General features: G+C 38.0%; 1 protein-coding gene across 3 annotated transcripts in view; it reads left to right on the top strand.

The window, feature by feature from the left end:
* Myo61F (unconventional myosin 61F) overlaps positions 1–17,886 on the top strand; it is a 72,747-nt gene that overhangs the window by 1,704 nt on the left and 53,157 nt on the right. The window contains exon 1 of one of the 3 annotated variants that reach the window (XM_028180128.2): positions 4,796–5,198. The exons of the other annotated variants lie outside the window; for them this stretch is intronic. The gene's annotated coding sequence lies outside the window, so the exon portion shown is untranslated. Of the gene's footprint in view, positions 1–4,795; positions 5,199–17,886 lie in introns of those variants that run through there. 3 annotated transcript variants of the gene reach the window in all.

The following is a 17,886-nucleotide window of genomic DNA, read 5'->3' as shown; positions in this document are numbered from 1 at the left end:
TAAACTCCCACTTTAAATCACCTAAAATCTAAATTAATTAGGAACCTTGAAATTCGTTTCGTGCACCAAAATTAAATATTACCTACCTACATCGTTTATCTAGAAACACATTTATTATCCTTACTTTACGTAAGTAGCAGATAAAATGTTTAATATCTATGCAACGTTCATATGAAATTGATACGGCTATCTACTGAAAATATTTTATGATTCAGTTATGTGTAAAAGTGGATTCGGCGAACGATTTTGGACTTACCAATGATTTTTTTTGCACTTACCATTGTTTTTTTTTTTTTTTTTTTTTTCTTTTCTTTCTTGTCTCTATGCCTGTGTCGGGTCCGCAAGGCATTTTGCATGACTCTTTTTCCATTCAGGCCTATCATACGTCATATCTGCACTCAAGCCCCTTCTCTCGCATATTCTCTTTCTCACACTTCATCTCCATCTTTTTATCAGCTACGAATATGTATCAGGACCGTTTAAAAAAATTAATAATTAACAATACCTACTTTGACGTTATAAAATGTTTTTAGTTTTTTTTTTCAAATAAAATCCCGACCATAGAAAATAAGGTTTTCAGACATTTTTTTTTACTTTTATTGACTTTTTTTTTACAATTAAATAATTAGAAATAGAAATTAGATTTGCCTTTTTGATTGGCTATTGGTTGGCTTGAGCTCACGGCCCTCTCAGTGGTTAGAGGAGACCACAGACATCAGCAACGTAAATACAGCCACTCACCTTGAGACATCAGTTCTAAATCTCAATTTTATAACGCACTGCTACCGCCGTCCTTCAAACCGAAAACTGCTGGATCTTCTCAGTGGGTCGCGATTCCGATCCGGTGGTAGATTTTGCGAAGCGCTGCTCTTGCCAGGACTAGTGTTAGCAATTCTATCAGGTTGAGCCCGTGAGCTCACCTACATGTTAGGGCGAAGCTGAAATAGCCTCTCAAGGCTATCAGCACAGGTAGGGAAAAAAAACTACCAACTATTGTTAGGTAGCAGCGCTGGCTTTTTATGCTGACGTTATGAAACATATTATACGACATATGATTTAAGGGTCAAATTGAAATGACAAGCTAATGGCTGGGTTGGAGCGGTGCCGGTGACGTCCTTGCATAGTGTACCATTACTCTACCGCTGTATATTATTACAAATTTCACAAAGTTTAATGACAATTCCAATGAAAATAAACACTCATTTGCTGTCTTTACAATGAAAAGTAATATCTTATCGCTAATTTAAATAAAAATTTTACTTTTGTTGCATCAGTATAACCTCTATTTTCCATCCAGCATCTAGATTAATCTAGAAAGACAATCTTAATAAAAGGGCAGTGTTAGTAAACATGTATTAGCTGTACTTTATTTCCCTACAAATTAAGCTCTTATGTGTAATCGGAATAGGGTCTGTTATGTGTTTTGTTTATAACATAGAATTTACTTAATCGTATATTATCGTAACTTACAAAATGTGTCAAAGTAATATAGTTTTAAACTCAATAACATAAAGGCAATTTTTCTGTAGTCTAAATAAGTTGCCACAACTATTCGCTGTAACACAACGATTCGAATTAACTTATTCAAACCAATAAAATAAGACTTTATCCATAAAACGTAAGGTCATTTTTTCTCTATAAACAACGTCATTTATCATAAATTATAATTTCATAAAATTAATATAGTCCTTATTCCGTTTGCAATATGAACCATTTTCTTATTCGCCATTGAAAGAATAGTGACGTAATTCAAAGTTGTTCGAATTGATGTCTCGCTGTGAACTGTGTCAATGTTCCCCTCCCGACTAGGCGCGTCAATACCCCCGCCCCCGCCGTTCGCCCGATCACGATGTTCGACCAGCCCATACCGTGGGCCCCGAAGGTCAAGTACTTAGGCGTCACCCTCGACAGTAGGATGACATTCCGCCCCCACATTAAGACGGTACGCGACCGTGCCGCCTTCATTCTAGGACGTCTCTACCCGATGATATGTAGGCGAAGTAAAATGTCCCTTAGAAATAAGGTGACACTCTACAAAACTTGCATACGCCCCGTCATGACCTATGCAAGTGTAGTGTTCGCTCACGCGGCCCGCATACACCTAAAAACATTTCAAATTATTCAATCCCGTTTTTGCAGGATAGCCGTCGGAGCCCCGTGGTTCGTCAGGAACGTCGACCTCCATGACGACCTGGACTTAGAGTCCATCAGTAAGTATCTTCAGTCGGCGTCCATGCGCCACTTCGATAAAGCGGCACGACACGAGAACCCTCTCATCGTGGCCGCCGGTAACTACATTCCCGATCCTGCGGACAGAATGGAAAGCAGTCGACGTCGCCCAAAACACGTTATCTCGGATCCTCCCGATCCACTAACGGTGCTTTTAGGTACTTCAAGCACCGGTCACCGTTCTCGTCGAACCCGTCGCTTGCGACGAAGGGCTCGACGAGTAAATTAACTCTCAGACACAGCCCACTGAGTTTCTCGCCGGATCTTCTCAGTGGGTCGCGTTTCCGATCCGGTGGTAGATTCTGCGAAGCACGACTCTTGCTAGGGTTCGTGTTAGCAACATCGTCAGGTTTGAGCCCCGTGAGCTCACCTACTAAAGTTAGGGTTACGCTGACATAGCCTCTCAAGGCTCTCAGCTTAGGTAGGAAAAAAAAAAAAAAAAAAAAAAAAAAAAAAAAAAAGTCAATGTTCGAATCGCGTAATCTCAAGAATCGACAGATGACTCACAACACAGACTTATCTGTCAATAAACTTGCTCAATAGAGTTATGTTTCTTAAATAGGTGCATGCTGTTTTCCATAGTGTTTTAATTTCGATTTGAGGGAAAATATGCTTTATTGTTATTATAAATAAATAAATATATAAATAGTAATATACAAATAAATAATTGAGAAGAAACACGCACGTTCATCCGGCTACACATTAGGATTCCCTGTGTTATGGTTATCAGAGACTGACATACATACTTATATATGTAAGTTTATTATATAAACATATATACTTAGTCTGGCCATAAATACTGTTACTTACTGTTAAATAATATCGCAAAATATTGTACAATATATTGGCGCCAAAATGAGAAACCTCAATAAGCAATCATATAAAAATGACAGATTCCAAATTCAAATGTAATATTTTGTTTTTTTTTAATTGTGTCAGTATTTATGGCCAGACTAAGTAGATAATGAGCACCCAGACAAAGAGCAAACAAACCTGTTCATCACACAAATATTTGCTCAATGTTAGAATCGAACCCACGACCCTCGCCACCACAGTCTGGGACGCTAGCTACTGCACCACCGAGTCAGTCATAAATAAACTAATTTATAAAAGTTTTCTAACACTAAGATGTTATTGGCGGTCTTATAATAGCTGCTTATTCTAGACCACTGTAAGATGCACAAAATATATAGTAGATTGCGCGATGTAACAATTTAAAAGTGTCTATTTGACGTCAAACCTTCTTTAGCATCGTTCTTTGCCCTACACACGCCCTTACGGATCCTTCCGATCCATTAACGGTGCTTTAAGGTAAATTAACCCATAGACACAGCCTACTGAGTTTCTTGCCGGGTCTTCTCAGTGGGTCGCGTTTCCGATCCGGTGGTAGATTCTGCGAAGCACTGCTCTTGCTAGGGCCAGTAATAACCACACTCCCGTTTGAGCCTCGAGAGCTCACCTACAATCTGGGGCAACGCTTATGTAGCCTCTCATGGCTATCAGCATAGGTAGGAAAAAAAAACTAACTATAGCCGAATTGACATAGAATCGGTTTCTTTTTGGAAGTAGGTTATAATGTGCGTGTCAGTATTAGATTTGTTTCATTAATATACGTGAGTTGATGTTTACTCATAAGTGCACCTAGTTTGCGCCTTTTAGTAGTCTATTAACATTGTTTATAGCGGGTGCAACGGCTGCCCTTGAACCGTACTTAACAAATGTTCACGAATGGTTTCCGCGGTGAAGGAATAACATCGTGGAATGTTAATCAGACCCGCAGAAATTATATTTTGCCTAGTTGTTGGTGATAAAGGCGTCTCGTGAGGCAGGACGTATGTAGAACATATCCCATAAAACTAAGAACTCCTGTTTGTGTCTGTGGGCTAATTTACTCGTCGAACCCTTCGTCGCAATCGACGGGTTCAGCGAGGACGGTGACCGGTGCTTAAGGTAGGTACCTAAAAGCACCGTTAATGGATTGGGAGGATTCGTAATGACGTGTTTAGGGCGACGTCGACTGTTTACCATTCGGTCCACAGGATCGGGTATGTAATTTCCGGCGGCCACGACAAGAAGGTTTTCGTGTCGTGCCGCCTTCTCAAAGTTGCGCACTGATGCCGATGATACTTACTGATTGAGTCAAGCTCCAGGTCATCATGGAATTCCACATTCCTTAAGAACCATGTTGCTCCGACGGCTATCCTGCAAAAACGGTATTGAATGACTTGAAGGAGTTTCAAATTAATTAGTGTTCGATCAGAACTTTTCTAGATTAACCATTTTTTTAATCTGTTGCTTCTAATGTGGTCTCGTTTAACTTTAATCAAGATCTGACCGTTGATTTTGAGTTATCCTTAATAAATGAATATTTCATTGACTTCTGCTATTTTGGTAATATTTTGATTTTGTTGTAGTCGGTTTTTGTATTTGCGACCTTATGAACATGCCTTTACACTTAAGCGCGTAATGAGCATTTTACAATAAAGATTACACACGAGTTCAACGTTCAGAAAATCCATCCTGAGAGTTTAGTTGGAAAACACAGAGCATTGCAGATACGATGTCACCAAACACAAAACGCGCTCTTACTTGACCGGTCGCTGTCTATCGACTCTGTCGGCTTAAATGTCAGTTTACCTCCGACGCTCGCGTGAGTTTCGTGTCGCGCGCCAAAACACCGGCCGTAATACGATTCAAACTTTTTTAATTAAACTAATTTAAACCCGAATTTTAAACATATCGAGAACAGTACTGTGTTTTTAATATATTTATTTGCATTTCTATAAAGTGTAGTACATAAATTTGAGCTTTTTATTTCGATCAATGATTGATTAATGTGATAAAAATATCGATAAGCACATGTTTTTCGGCAGGCTAAAGTGAATACACAGGTTATATTGCTTTCGTGCAGTGATGCATCTCGGATTTTTTGTTTTATTTTCGAAGATATAATCGTGTGTTCGTCTGAGGTGAGTTCGTTAACCTTTATGTTTTTGTTCATATTTTTTTATTATTATATTGGCAATTGTAATCACTGAAGTAGGAAACCTCATTGTAATCTATGCGAAACCTATTTATGAATTAATTGCAGAGTATACAGATATTAAAAACGCATTTACGATTCGAATCTCGCGCTATTTTTATCACATTTGCCACGAAAACCACCGTACAAGATTAAAGATTAATTTTGAAAAGATAAAATTAATAGGAGAAAAATAACTTAAGTATAAAAGTATTTCGTTTCAAAATTATAAAGAGACTCAAATGAAACAGAAAATTTGGCGTTACTGAATAGTAAGGAATCTTGATAACGTTTGTAACGCTTAATAATTGTTCTTAATTTTTTTTTATTGCTTTTGTGAGGGGATTAGCTCACGCACCACCTGGTGTTAACTGGTTACCGCAGCCCATAGACATCTACAACGTAAATGCCGCCACCTACCTTGAGAACATAGTTCTAAGGTCTCAGTTTTCACAGTGCAACAGCTGTCCCACCCTTCAAACCGAAACGCATTACTGCTTCACGGCAGAAATTGGCAGGGTGGCGGTAACTACCCGTGCGGGCTCACAATACGTTTCACCACCAGTAATTACGCAAATTATAATTTTGCGGGCTTGATTTTATTAAACGATGTTATTCCTTCACCATGGAAGTGAATCGTGAATATCTGTTAAGTACGTATTTCATTAGAAAAATTGGTATCTGCCGCGCATGCCGGCGGGATTCGAACATCTTGTCAATCGTGAAAATCTGTTAAGAACGTATTACATTTCATTAGAAAAATTGGTAGGTACCTGCCGGCGGGATTGGAACACCTTTGCATCGCTAGATACGAATGCACAGGTCGCCTTATCCTTTAGGGTACGACGACTAATAACAAGAACACAATTGTTAATTTTACGCTAGGATTTCAATTGACATAGTTTTTATATTGAATACATTTGCTTCTGAATTCCTGGCTGGACAGGAAAAGTGAGAAAGAGTTGTATGATCAGTGATGTTACAGACAGTTGCAAATTCTAGTTTATATCGTAAATTAATCCAAAAGTTCTGCATAGAATGAGCTCTGGCACGTGTCAAATATTTGCCGGGAATATGAACAGACAGTGTGAACTATAGTTTATACTAGCTGGCCCGGCAAACGTTGTTTTGCCATATAATTTTTTTCTAGGAAAGATAAATAACCTAGATACCGACAGCAGCGCCATCTGCCGGGCTGATTTGTAAATCTAAACCATTCCCTGAAGGTGCACAGAAAATTTCATTAAAATCGGTTCAGCCGTTTAGGAGGAGTTCAGTGTCAAACACACGCACAGAAGTAATATATACATAAAGACTAGCTGACCCGGCAGACTTCGTAGTGCCTCAATCGATAAATAAAAAACCTAAACTTTTATATAAAATAAACTTAAAACAAATAAAAGGAATCCGTCCGACGCGGCGACGGGGGACATATCAAAGGGAAAACAAAATTGTTATTTTTATTTAATTCCGAGCATTTTCATATTTATCTACCTTTTAAACCTTCTCTGGATTTCCACAAATAATTCAAGACCAAAATTAGTCAAATCGGTCCAGCCGTTCTCGAGTTTTAGCGAGACTAACGAACAGCAATTCATTTTTATATATATAGATAGAAGATAGATTGGCAGGGCGGTGCTGTGGTACCAGGGCGGTGCTGTGGTACCAGGGCGGTGCTGTGGTACCATCTCTTTGACTGAGTTAACCTTTTAACAGCAGATGCGGTATCTATACTTATACTTATACTTATATACTTATACTTAATATTATAAAGAGGAAAGATTTGTTTGTTTGTTTGTTTCGAATAGGCTCCGAAACTACTGGACCGATTTGAAAAACTCTTTTTCCATTAGAAGCCGACATTGTCCCTGATGAACATAGGCTACATTTTTAATTTTTTTTTATTTTTTTTTTTTGGTTTCATGTGTGTTTTAATGTTTCCGAAGCGAAGCGAGGGCGGGTCGCTAGTGTTACATAAAACGGAGCAGTAAAAACCTTACTTGCTTAACTTAAAATATCGTCTCTGTAGAACTACACGTTACACAACTATAATTGACATTGGAGAAGACCAGTCCCGGATTTCTGGTTTAACCGGATATCACAAAAACCGGTCGGAACCACGGTAAAGTCTAAGTCATCTTTATTCGTCGTGAACTATGAACTTATCTGTATTCGAAACGTTTTCCGGTTATTTTAATTAGAGTAGCAACAGTAGTATGTGTTTTTAAATACTATATTGCTCTATGTGGCGGTTTAACGGTAGACAGCGGCGTGACACTGCCCTTGGCATTGCTGAAGTCCATGGGCGACGGTAACCATTCACCATCAGGTGGGCCATATGCTCGTCTGCCTACACGGGCAATAAATTTGGTCTCTCAAATCAATTGTATCCATCTCTTTCCAGTTCCAAAACTGGACCGTTCTGAACTTGTACTTGTACAAAAAATACATTTTCGACTTTGATTGAACCTTTGTTTGACCTTGACTTTGTTTTTCGATCATATAATTTGTTCGCTGGATACAACGGATGGAATCTTCAACTGTGACGATATCTCGTTCATATATATAATTATTAAATTGTAAGGAAAAATCAAAACAGATCATGCCCTTAAAGAACGAACTTTCAAACAACTATGTACAGATGGCATGTATCATACATAAATTGGACGTAATTTAAAACAAAATAAATGGATGTAGTTAAACAGAACACAAAACTACACAGTTAGCACACAGAAGTAACAATTCATTTAATTTTTTTTTATCTTATTGATCTTCTTCTTCGTCGCTTTCTTCATTGCTGAAGGTCGTGTCCTTGAAACTTGACCGTGGCCTGTCTTGTGAGCTGTTTCCATCTCGTCCGGTCCTCAGCTTCTCGAATGGCGGTTGCGACTGGCAACCCAGTTAGGGCGGTTATTTGATCACACCAACGGCTAGGTAATCGGCTGCGGGGTCTCTTTCCTTCTACTTTGCCCGTCACAATCACTTTGTCCAAGTTATCTGACTGTCGGCGGGCGATTGGAGCGAAGTTATAAAATGATTGTATTGTCATCAGTCCTTGATGCTTATGAAAAATTTTCAAGTTAAACGAACGCCTTTAAGTTTAAATCGGTGAAAATGACATATAAAGATTCCATTACATACATACAAATATACATTAGAAGCGAATAAACAATATTAAAAACAGTATTAGTATTATTGGATTTCTTCCTCATACCTGACACAACAAAATTAAATAAATTCAACAATTTCCTGTTGCATGTGTAGACGGCATTTAATTTAATTTTACTTTGTATTTATCTGCGGGTTCCGGGACTGGTAGACACAACTAAAACTTCTGTTACGGTTGAGACCTTAGAAATAAGGTGACACTCTACAAAACTTGCATACGCCCCGTCATGACATATGCAAGTGTAGTGTTCGCTCACGCGGCCCGCACTCACCTAAAAACATTTCAAATTATCCAATCCCGTTTTTGCAGGATAGCCGTCGGAGCCCCGTGGTTCGTCAGGAACGTCGACCTCAATGACGACCTGAACTTAGCGTCCACCAATAAGTATATGCAGTCGGCGTCGATGCGCCACTTCGATAAAGCGGCACGACACGAGAACCCTCTCATCGTGGCCGCCGGTAACCACATTCCCGATCCTGCGGACAGAATGGAAAGCAGTCGACGTCGCCCAAAATACGTCATCTCGGATCCTCCCGATCCACTAACGGTGCTTCTAGGTACTTCAAGCACCGGTCACCGTTCTTAAATTAACTCTCAGACACAGCCCACTGAGTTTCTCGCCGGATCTTCTCAGTGGGTCGCGTTTCCGATCCGGTGGTAGATTCTGCGAAGCACGGCTCTTGCTAGAGTTCATGTTAGCAACGTCATCAGGTTTGAGCCCCGTGAGCTCACCTACTAGCCACAGTTACGCTGAAATAGCCTCTCAAGGCTATCAGCTTAGGTAGGAAAATTAAAAAAAAAACGGTTGAGACTTATATTTGCCAGCCATCTTTGCTTGACAAGTCTAAAAGCACCGAGAGTGAATCAGGGGGATCCGACAAGACATGTTTCGGGCGACGACGCCGGCGTTACGTGGCCCCGTCGCGGTCAAATAAGTAATTAATAGCATTTCATATGAAAAGTTTGCGATTTTTTTTAAACTCCTTCGGTATAGTAATATGATGAACTATGCGGAAGTAAAGGTAAACAATTAAAAAATAAATAAAAGATTAAAAAAAAAAAAAAATATGCTTTTATAGAAAAAGAAAAAGCACCCCACGCTTTTTTTTACAATAAAATCATTTTTTCTTACACTATTTTTAATTTAAATTTATATAAAATTATTTTCTTTTTTTTAATTGGATTTTCTATAAAAGATTGTATTATTATATTATTTATTGTTCATTTTTTAGTTGAATTTTAATTTTTAATTTTTTTTTGTTTCAATTTTTTTTTTAATATTTAATTGTCATGGGTCCTAAGTATACCAAATTTCGAGTTCATCCGACGTTTTGAATGGGGTCAAAATCATGTTTAAAGATTCCGTTACTAACATACATACGTCTGAAGCTAATAAAAGCGTATTAAAAAAGGGACATAACTCATAATTTCAAGAAGTACGGGCCTACATCAAGACATTTAAATCCATTAGTAGATGATAAAATTGTGGTGACCGGTAAAATAGAGGGAAAAAGGCCTAGGGGTAGAGGTCCCAAACGATGGTCGGACCAAATAGCGGAGGAACTGGGGATACCTATCAGCGACGCACTCCACCGGGCTGCAGGGCGGGATCGATGGAGACAGTTGGTTGACGAAATCGGACGGAGTCACGATCCTCAGCAGTGAGGAACCGATCGAAGAGAGAGAGAGTAGATGACACTGAAGTATGACCTTATTTTCATTGCCTAAAAAGTGGGAGTCTAGCCGAAGCTTACGGTGTGAAAAGCCGAAATCGCTACCGACCGCACATTAACGCGAAAACTAGGTCAAGTTTAGTCTTGTGTGGCGAATCGATTATCACTAGTCCACAAAACCGAGAAAAAACTGCAAAAAGGTACAGTCGGGAGAACCTTTCTTCTCTTTTCAATTAATTCCAAACATGGATCTTAACTTAATTTTGTTTTTATGAAACTGTGTCTGGAATGTAATGTTAAAAATACTATAAAGCCCGATAACCTAGCGACTGATAACTATTTCAAGATGATTTAATATAATACTTGTAATGACTGGAGAACAACTGTGTCGATCAATCGATAATGTTTTTTTTAAATTGAAAATAACATCGTGTCATCCAACACATTTTTTTTTATTATGTATAATATAGACTAGCCGTACTCGTCCACTTTGCTGGGCATTTAAAGTTAACATTATTATTTCTCACCTCCACAAAGATTCTCATCATTAACTGTTGGTAGGTAGGAGTCCGCACGGGTAGGTACCACCACCCCGCCTATTTCCGCCGTGAAGCAGTAATGCGTTTCGGTACGAAGGGTGGGGTAGCCGTTGTAACTATACTGAGACCTTAGAACTTATATCTCGAGGTGTTGTGATAGTTGTTAAATAAAATTATTAAACAATGAAACAAAAGAATACGATTGCCACAAATTCGTAAATACCGCTTAAATGATTTCCTTCGGTGATACTCGTAGAGAGTCGTAGACTATCAGTATTACACAATAGATACTAGACAATATCGCAAGATAGATAGATATAGGTATAGACGAATAACATTTTTTTTATCTCCATCTTTTCTAGTTACCTTGAGGGGGTATTGTAGATTCGCCGATTTAATAGGTGAGCTCACGGGACTCAAACCTGACGACGTTGCTAACACTGGCCCTAGCAAAAGCAGTGCTTCGCAGAATCTACCACCTATAACGGATCGGAAACGCGACCCACTGAGAAAATCCGGCGAGAAACTCAGTGGGCTGTGTCTGTGGGCGAGTAATATCTTATAGTCTTCCGTGAGCACGAAAACCGTAAAGTATTCTAAACATCGGAGGTAATATCGAGGGGTGACAGGTTATATTTTACTCTAAGCGACACCTCGTTAATACGCGACATTTATCTTTGTAAACAAAGGTACGTCTTATTTGGTATTAGCATCAATAGTACCTACGATGTTTTTAATTGAACTTCAATTAACGTCACTCCATTTAAATAACTGTTGAAGTTTTTTTTGTTATGATATTTTTAATTTGATATTATTACACGATGTTATTCCTTTACCGTGGAAGCGAATCGTGAACATTTGTTGAGTACGTGTATTTCATTAGAAAAATTGGTACCCGCCTGGAATTCGAACATCGGTATATCGCTCAACACTAATGCACCGGACGTCTTATCCTTTAGGCCACGATGACTTCAAAACTTTACTTTAACTTTAAATGGCTCTCCTGTAAAGTTGCAGAAATGTCGCATAAACCGAATAGGCTTTCACAAAAAATTATACAGCCTTAAGCAGCCTTAGCCCAGTGACTTTTCAGAACAAACTTGCCATGTTGTGTCCAGCTCTGGAATGATTCCCAAAGGCTGCAGTGTTGTGACATGTCCTTCTTCGAAATCGATTGGATAAATTACGATACCATTAAGATCTTTCGTACACGCAACGTCTCTTGTACAATATTACATTTAGTGACTCATAAATTGTAATCAGAAGAACAATATTGCGTCGATACAATGAATCTCTATTAACATAAATTTACACAAACAACATAATGTCGAACTGATGAGGTCTTGTTAGTTTAAATTAACGCTTTTATATAAGTATGAAACTAGTATTAGCCCCCGAACTGATGCGCATTTTAACTCAGCCATATTTGAATGTCGGTTCAGAAATTTCCGAAAGATGCCGGAGGACATACCGTGCAATCATTTTTTACTAATATCGGAAAATTGGACGCGATTTGTTTGAAATCTTCTTAAGGACGGTCAAGAAAGAAAGAGAGATGCATGCTGCACGAGTTTGGATGCAAAATAAACATCCGATCTTAAAATAATATATTTTTATCCAGGGAATAATAATGAAGTTCCAGAAAACATAGTGCTACAAATCTCAGAGAATCGACAAAAGGGATTTAAAATCTAGAATGATAATGATAATGATTAGTAATAATGCATTTATTTATTTATTTACCCTAGCGTGTGCAGATGAGCTCACGGGGCTCAAACCGGAGAGTTGCTAACACTGACCCTAGCAAGAGCAGTGCTTCGCAGAATCTACCACCGGATCGGAAACGCGACCCACTGAGAAGATCCGGCGAGAAACTCAATGGGCTGTGTCTGTGGGTTTATTCGCTCGTCGAGCCCTTCGTCGCAAGCGACGGGTTCGACCAGGACGGTGGCCGGTGCTTGTAGTGCCTAAAAGCACCGTTAATGGATCAGGAGGATCCGTGATGACGTGCTTTGGGCGACGTCGACGGTTTACCATTCGGTCTACAGGATCGGGTATGTAGTTTCCAGCGGCCACGACAAGAGGGTTCTCATGTCGCAGTCTTATCAAGACTGGTTCTGCCCTACTGCAGACTACCTTTTATGATGCAACCCTCCTTTACTCCACTTTTGTATGCCAATTGCGTTTGTTACATGATAAGACACGTTCCAACTAACGGTCCTACACATAAAATGTATTAAAACGTGCAGAACATTTTGAAAATGTAATTCTAATGTACTTACATAATCGTTGTTACTTATAATAATAATAATAATATAGATATTTTAGCACCTGACGAAATTGTTGCTCAATATGTTTTTTTTATTATTATTTTTATTGCTTAGATTGGTGGACGAGCTCACAGCCCACCTGGTGTTAAGTGGTTACTGGAGCCCATGGACATCTACAACGTAAATGCGCCACCCACCTTGAGATATAAGTTCTAAAGATCTCAGTATAGTTACAACGGCTGCCCCACCCTTCAAACCGAAACGCATTACTGCTTCACGACAGAAATACTCACAAGAGGTCCTACCACCTACCTACCTAGTAGTCGGGTCATTATTCAGTCTGTACGTCACTTTTAAGCATCATTTTCATACGCAATTGTACGTTTTAGTGTACATAGTAAACCCCGCTAAAGAATGACGTCAATGATATAAAACTACTCAAAACAGATGGCGTCCCGCCTTAAATACATAGCGTATACAAATTAATTAATGTTACATAAACAATCAATAAACAGGTCAATCGCCGATAAAAGGTTAATACGAATGGCAAGTCTTCCATTAAGTTCTTCAATGCATTCTGGTAGACGAATTTTACGAAAACTTAAATATAGATATGGACCGAGTTACATAGATGTACCATCATTTGAAGATACTCATAGTTAACTTAATGTTACGCCGCTAAGAGTAACGCCATTAACCGCCGAATAGTCGAACCAGTATCGAAGGATATAGTAGCATCTAGAACGCCCGGGAAGTACAACGCCATCTATTGACAGGTAGCACACAATACTCGAAATCTGTGGAATATTCTCGATAATTCTAGGGATGTGGTATCGGCTATAAAAACGTTGCAAAGATGGCACGCAGTCAGTCAGTAACCGGAACTACTCGAAGCGAAACAGCGTACGGATCACCTGAAGCGAAGTGGAAGAAGCGAATTGAGAGTTTTAAAGTGTTTGTTTGTTACAATGTTAACTTGTAATTACTTAACTTATAATGTAAAATTCTACCGAATTCGGTAGTTTTTTTTTATTTATCCCGAGCCCCAGCGCGTAATATTAATTAATATAGTTATGTATTTTTTTGTCGTATCACTCTTATCAGAGCGGCTGTGGTCGACATTCAGTATCAATGGTGTGGGCAGGTGTTATGCGTCTCACAAGCAATCGCCACTTCTCCCAGTTATTATGTATACACACAGATTAACTAAGTAACTTATTATTTTAACTAACACAGATCCGAACAGCCAGACTGTTCGATAAAGAATGAATATTGAATTTATCATATGGCGGCCATGTTTGTACAAGTGCTTTGCAAAGCAATATTTAGAACTACCTCGCATTTAGAACGTTTTATAAATAACTTCGATGCTTATATATAGTTGCAGTCCTAGTACGGATAAACAAATGACGTCATTCTTACAAAATATTACGATTATAAAACCACTGGAACCCGGTACCACTTAACTCTGAAGATCACTAATCTAAGAAGAAAAAAAGACGCGGATTTTAACTGTTCTCGCTTTCAGGTGTTTTTTTTTATTTATTGCTTAGGTGGATGGACGAGCTCACAGCCCACCTGGTGTTAAGTGGTTACTGGAGCCCATAGACATCTACGACGTAAATGCGCCACCCACCTTGAGATATAAGTTCTAAGGTCTCAGTATAGTTACGACGGCTGCCCCACCCTTCAAACTGAAACGCATTACTGCTTCATGGTAGAAATAATGCATGGCAGAAATGATGCTCCATTACTTAATTTTATATATGGAGGTAATCGGTTCTCAGAAACGGTAGACACCTAGAAGCCACACCTTCAGATGTGTGGTTGAGGTCATAATGATATTGGCACAGCGACCCTGCCCTTCAAACATAAATAGTATATATGTTTGCTCAGCAGAAAAGTTTACTTTATCACGTGATGACCATGGTCGACGAAAGGAAAATAATTTCACCAAAAAAAAAACGAATCTCATTGAAATACGTAATCACATAAATAACATTATATTTGCATAGCTGTTGGGGCCGCGTGACTCACACAATGATTAATTCTTTAAAATTTATTATATTTCACGAAAGGGGACAATAATTATCGCTACGTATTATCTTACGACTAAGTAATTGTAATAATCAAATTTCAATAATATTAACTGTCTTTGACCGAAAAATCCAAATACCCAGTTTTTACAAATTAAATTTAGACTTGGCGAAGAGTTAGAATAAATAGTTAAAAAACAGATTGATTTTTCTAATTAATTAGTAATGTAACTTGTAAAATATGTTCCTTAAAATCGTAATACTTCCGTTTTTTTTTCTTTTTAATTTGTTTTTTTTTTTCAAATAATACGTGAAATAGATGGCCACCAGATAGATCTCGACATGGACATAGCGCATTCATGGTCCTCTCTGCCATACACGCCGTATCAAGTATCAAGAAGGACCGATTCTCAATCCTATTTCTACTCCAATGCGTTCTGATATGAAAAATGGGGCTGACGAACTCACGGCCTAACTAGTGTAAAGTGGTTACTGGAGTCCATAGACAACAACTTTTGCTTTGAGATATGAAATCGAAGTTTCAACTGTATTTCATAACTACTCTCGCTTTGAAAAAAAATATGGTAAAAATGGACCTAAATCTTTTGACACTGTGATTCTGGGGGCACCAATAACCATATAACACAAAATAAACTATCTACCAACCTAGAGCTCTCTAAACAATGACTTCGACCATTTCGAAGTCCAAGTATTGAAATTGCGTTTTTAATGAGAATAGAAAAAAAACATTCAAGGCTTACACAAAATATCATCAGTAATGTACCTTCCTTATCAACATACAAGTTCAACCTATCGCTTTTTTTATACCTTCTATAAAATTAATCTTCATGAAACATATCAAACTGATAGAGTTTATCGATTATATGCATTAGTACTTCGAATGAACTGTGTGTACTAAAAATCTAGCAAGGCCGGGACACAGAATCATGCCGCAAGGAAGAAACTCCTCAAATCTGTCCAAGGAAAGCGGTTAAATCCATGCCGTATTTGGGACAAAGATGTAAAGACGCAGTAGTGATTTTACCGTCTAACCGCCTAAACAACAATAGTATCACCGAGTTTCAATTAAAATCTTCTCGTAAATCGAGACCTCCTTAGAACGTGTGGCTGTTCCCCAGCTGAAGCAGGCTGAATGGCAGGTCTCCCGTGCCAAGCAGAAATATGGCCGACCGACAGTTTGTTATGGCGGGAACTTGAGGAGTGCAGTTGTGTGACTTGTTTTCTTTTGTTAATTTAGTTTTTATTCTTTCTAATGTAGTATTTAAATTTGTCCTATTGGTGGCTTCTTAACCGCTTAGCTTCTGAGAATGTGCACAAATATGGAAAAAAGAAACAAGTAGCTGGACGTAGCTTTTCGGGTTCCTCTAAACAGTCCATTGAAATCACAGTAAATTGAAAACATTCAACTGGGTAGTTATTTCATTTAATCTCATATGGTATCATTCTATTTGGTTCAATTTTATCCATTTTCATCTCATTCCGCTCCGTATATTTTTCGAAAAAACATAATATCTCTTGATTGAAGATTTTTATAAACTCGACACTAGCAACAATGAGTCATCCCACGAAGCCCATTGCTTTACTGAAAATAAAATAGAAGAAGACAGCAAAGTCTTAGATCAGGCCATTGCAGACAAGTACGTAAACATTACGGAATCTCGCTAATTAATTTACAATAGCATTCAATCACAATGACTTCCTTGCTGTATGCGCATGCGAATAACGGTTTTGTGTACGTCACGTCTTCCTTATAACATAGTAAAACCATGAGAAATTACTTCTTTTTATATCTTCTTTCCCACTATTGTTGTGTGAGAAATTAAAAAGATCGAACACTCCTAAAGTATACAAATTCTCTCCGCAGCCGGGTTTCTTTGGAGCTAAAATACCCGGTGTTTCCTAACCACACATACATGTCACAGAATAATTAAAACATTTAAACAAGTTTTCTAATTATTAACAATAGAGAAACATAGATATATTAATACGTGAAGCAATAACTTTGTATCCCTTTTTACGAAAATTGCGCGGACGGAAGATTATGAAATTTCCCACACTTATAGAGAATATAGAGAAGGAGTGCAGAATGTTAATATTTTTTTATATTACGCGTAAACAATACCTTAAATCAATAAAAAAAACATTACACACACTACCATGCATGTGACACACACAAACGCACGTATAATATTTGTTTAATGTCAAACTTTTCTTATTGCTTATAGTCTGTGGACAAATTGAGAATAGATTAAATATTGTTTGTCTCTATTAATATTTGTCTAAAGTGTAGTCTTGGCGAAATATGTGATTATAGAAGTATAACCACCATAACTATTAGGTGTAGAAATGACATTTTATATGAACACGATATTAATAGTACTCTTCATTCAATAATATCTTGGCTTGATAAAAATAATTTAATTATTAATTTAGAAAAAACAAAATTTATGCAATTTTATCAAAGAAATAAATATATAAATTTGACCATTTATAATAATAACAATCCTATATATGAAACAGAAAATGTAGATTTCCTCGGTGTAAAAATTGACAACAAATTAGATTGGAAATCTCACACAGACGGACTGTGTAAACGTGTCAACTCCTCGGCCTATGCACTCTTTAAATTATCCTCCATTTTAAACACAGACGCCTTACTAACTGCATATCGTGGTGTAGTTGAATCCTGTCTTAGATATGGAATAATTTTCTGGGGAAACTCAACGCAAAAAGATCAAGTTTTAAGGCACAAAAAAGGTGTTTAAGGTCTATGTTTGGATTGGCAATAGCCGACAGCTGCAAGCCATATTTTGCAAAGCATAAACTTTTTACCCTTCCTTGTCTATATATATACGAAGTTGCATCTTTTGTTAAAACTTGTCCCAATAGATTCACTAAGATGTCTAATGTGGCAAACAGAAATCGAC

Source organism: Bombyx mandarina, chromosome 08 (genome assembly GCF_030267445.1).
Source record: "Bombyx mandarina strain Sakado chromosome 08, ASM3026744v2".
In the NCBI taxonomy this organism is placed as follows: Eukaryota; Metazoa; Arthropoda; class Insecta; order Lepidoptera; family Bombycidae; genus Bombyx; species Bombyx mandarina.
The sequence above is the reverse complement of the archived record's forward strand: the minus strand, read 5'-3'. Positions and strand labels throughout refer to the sequence as shown.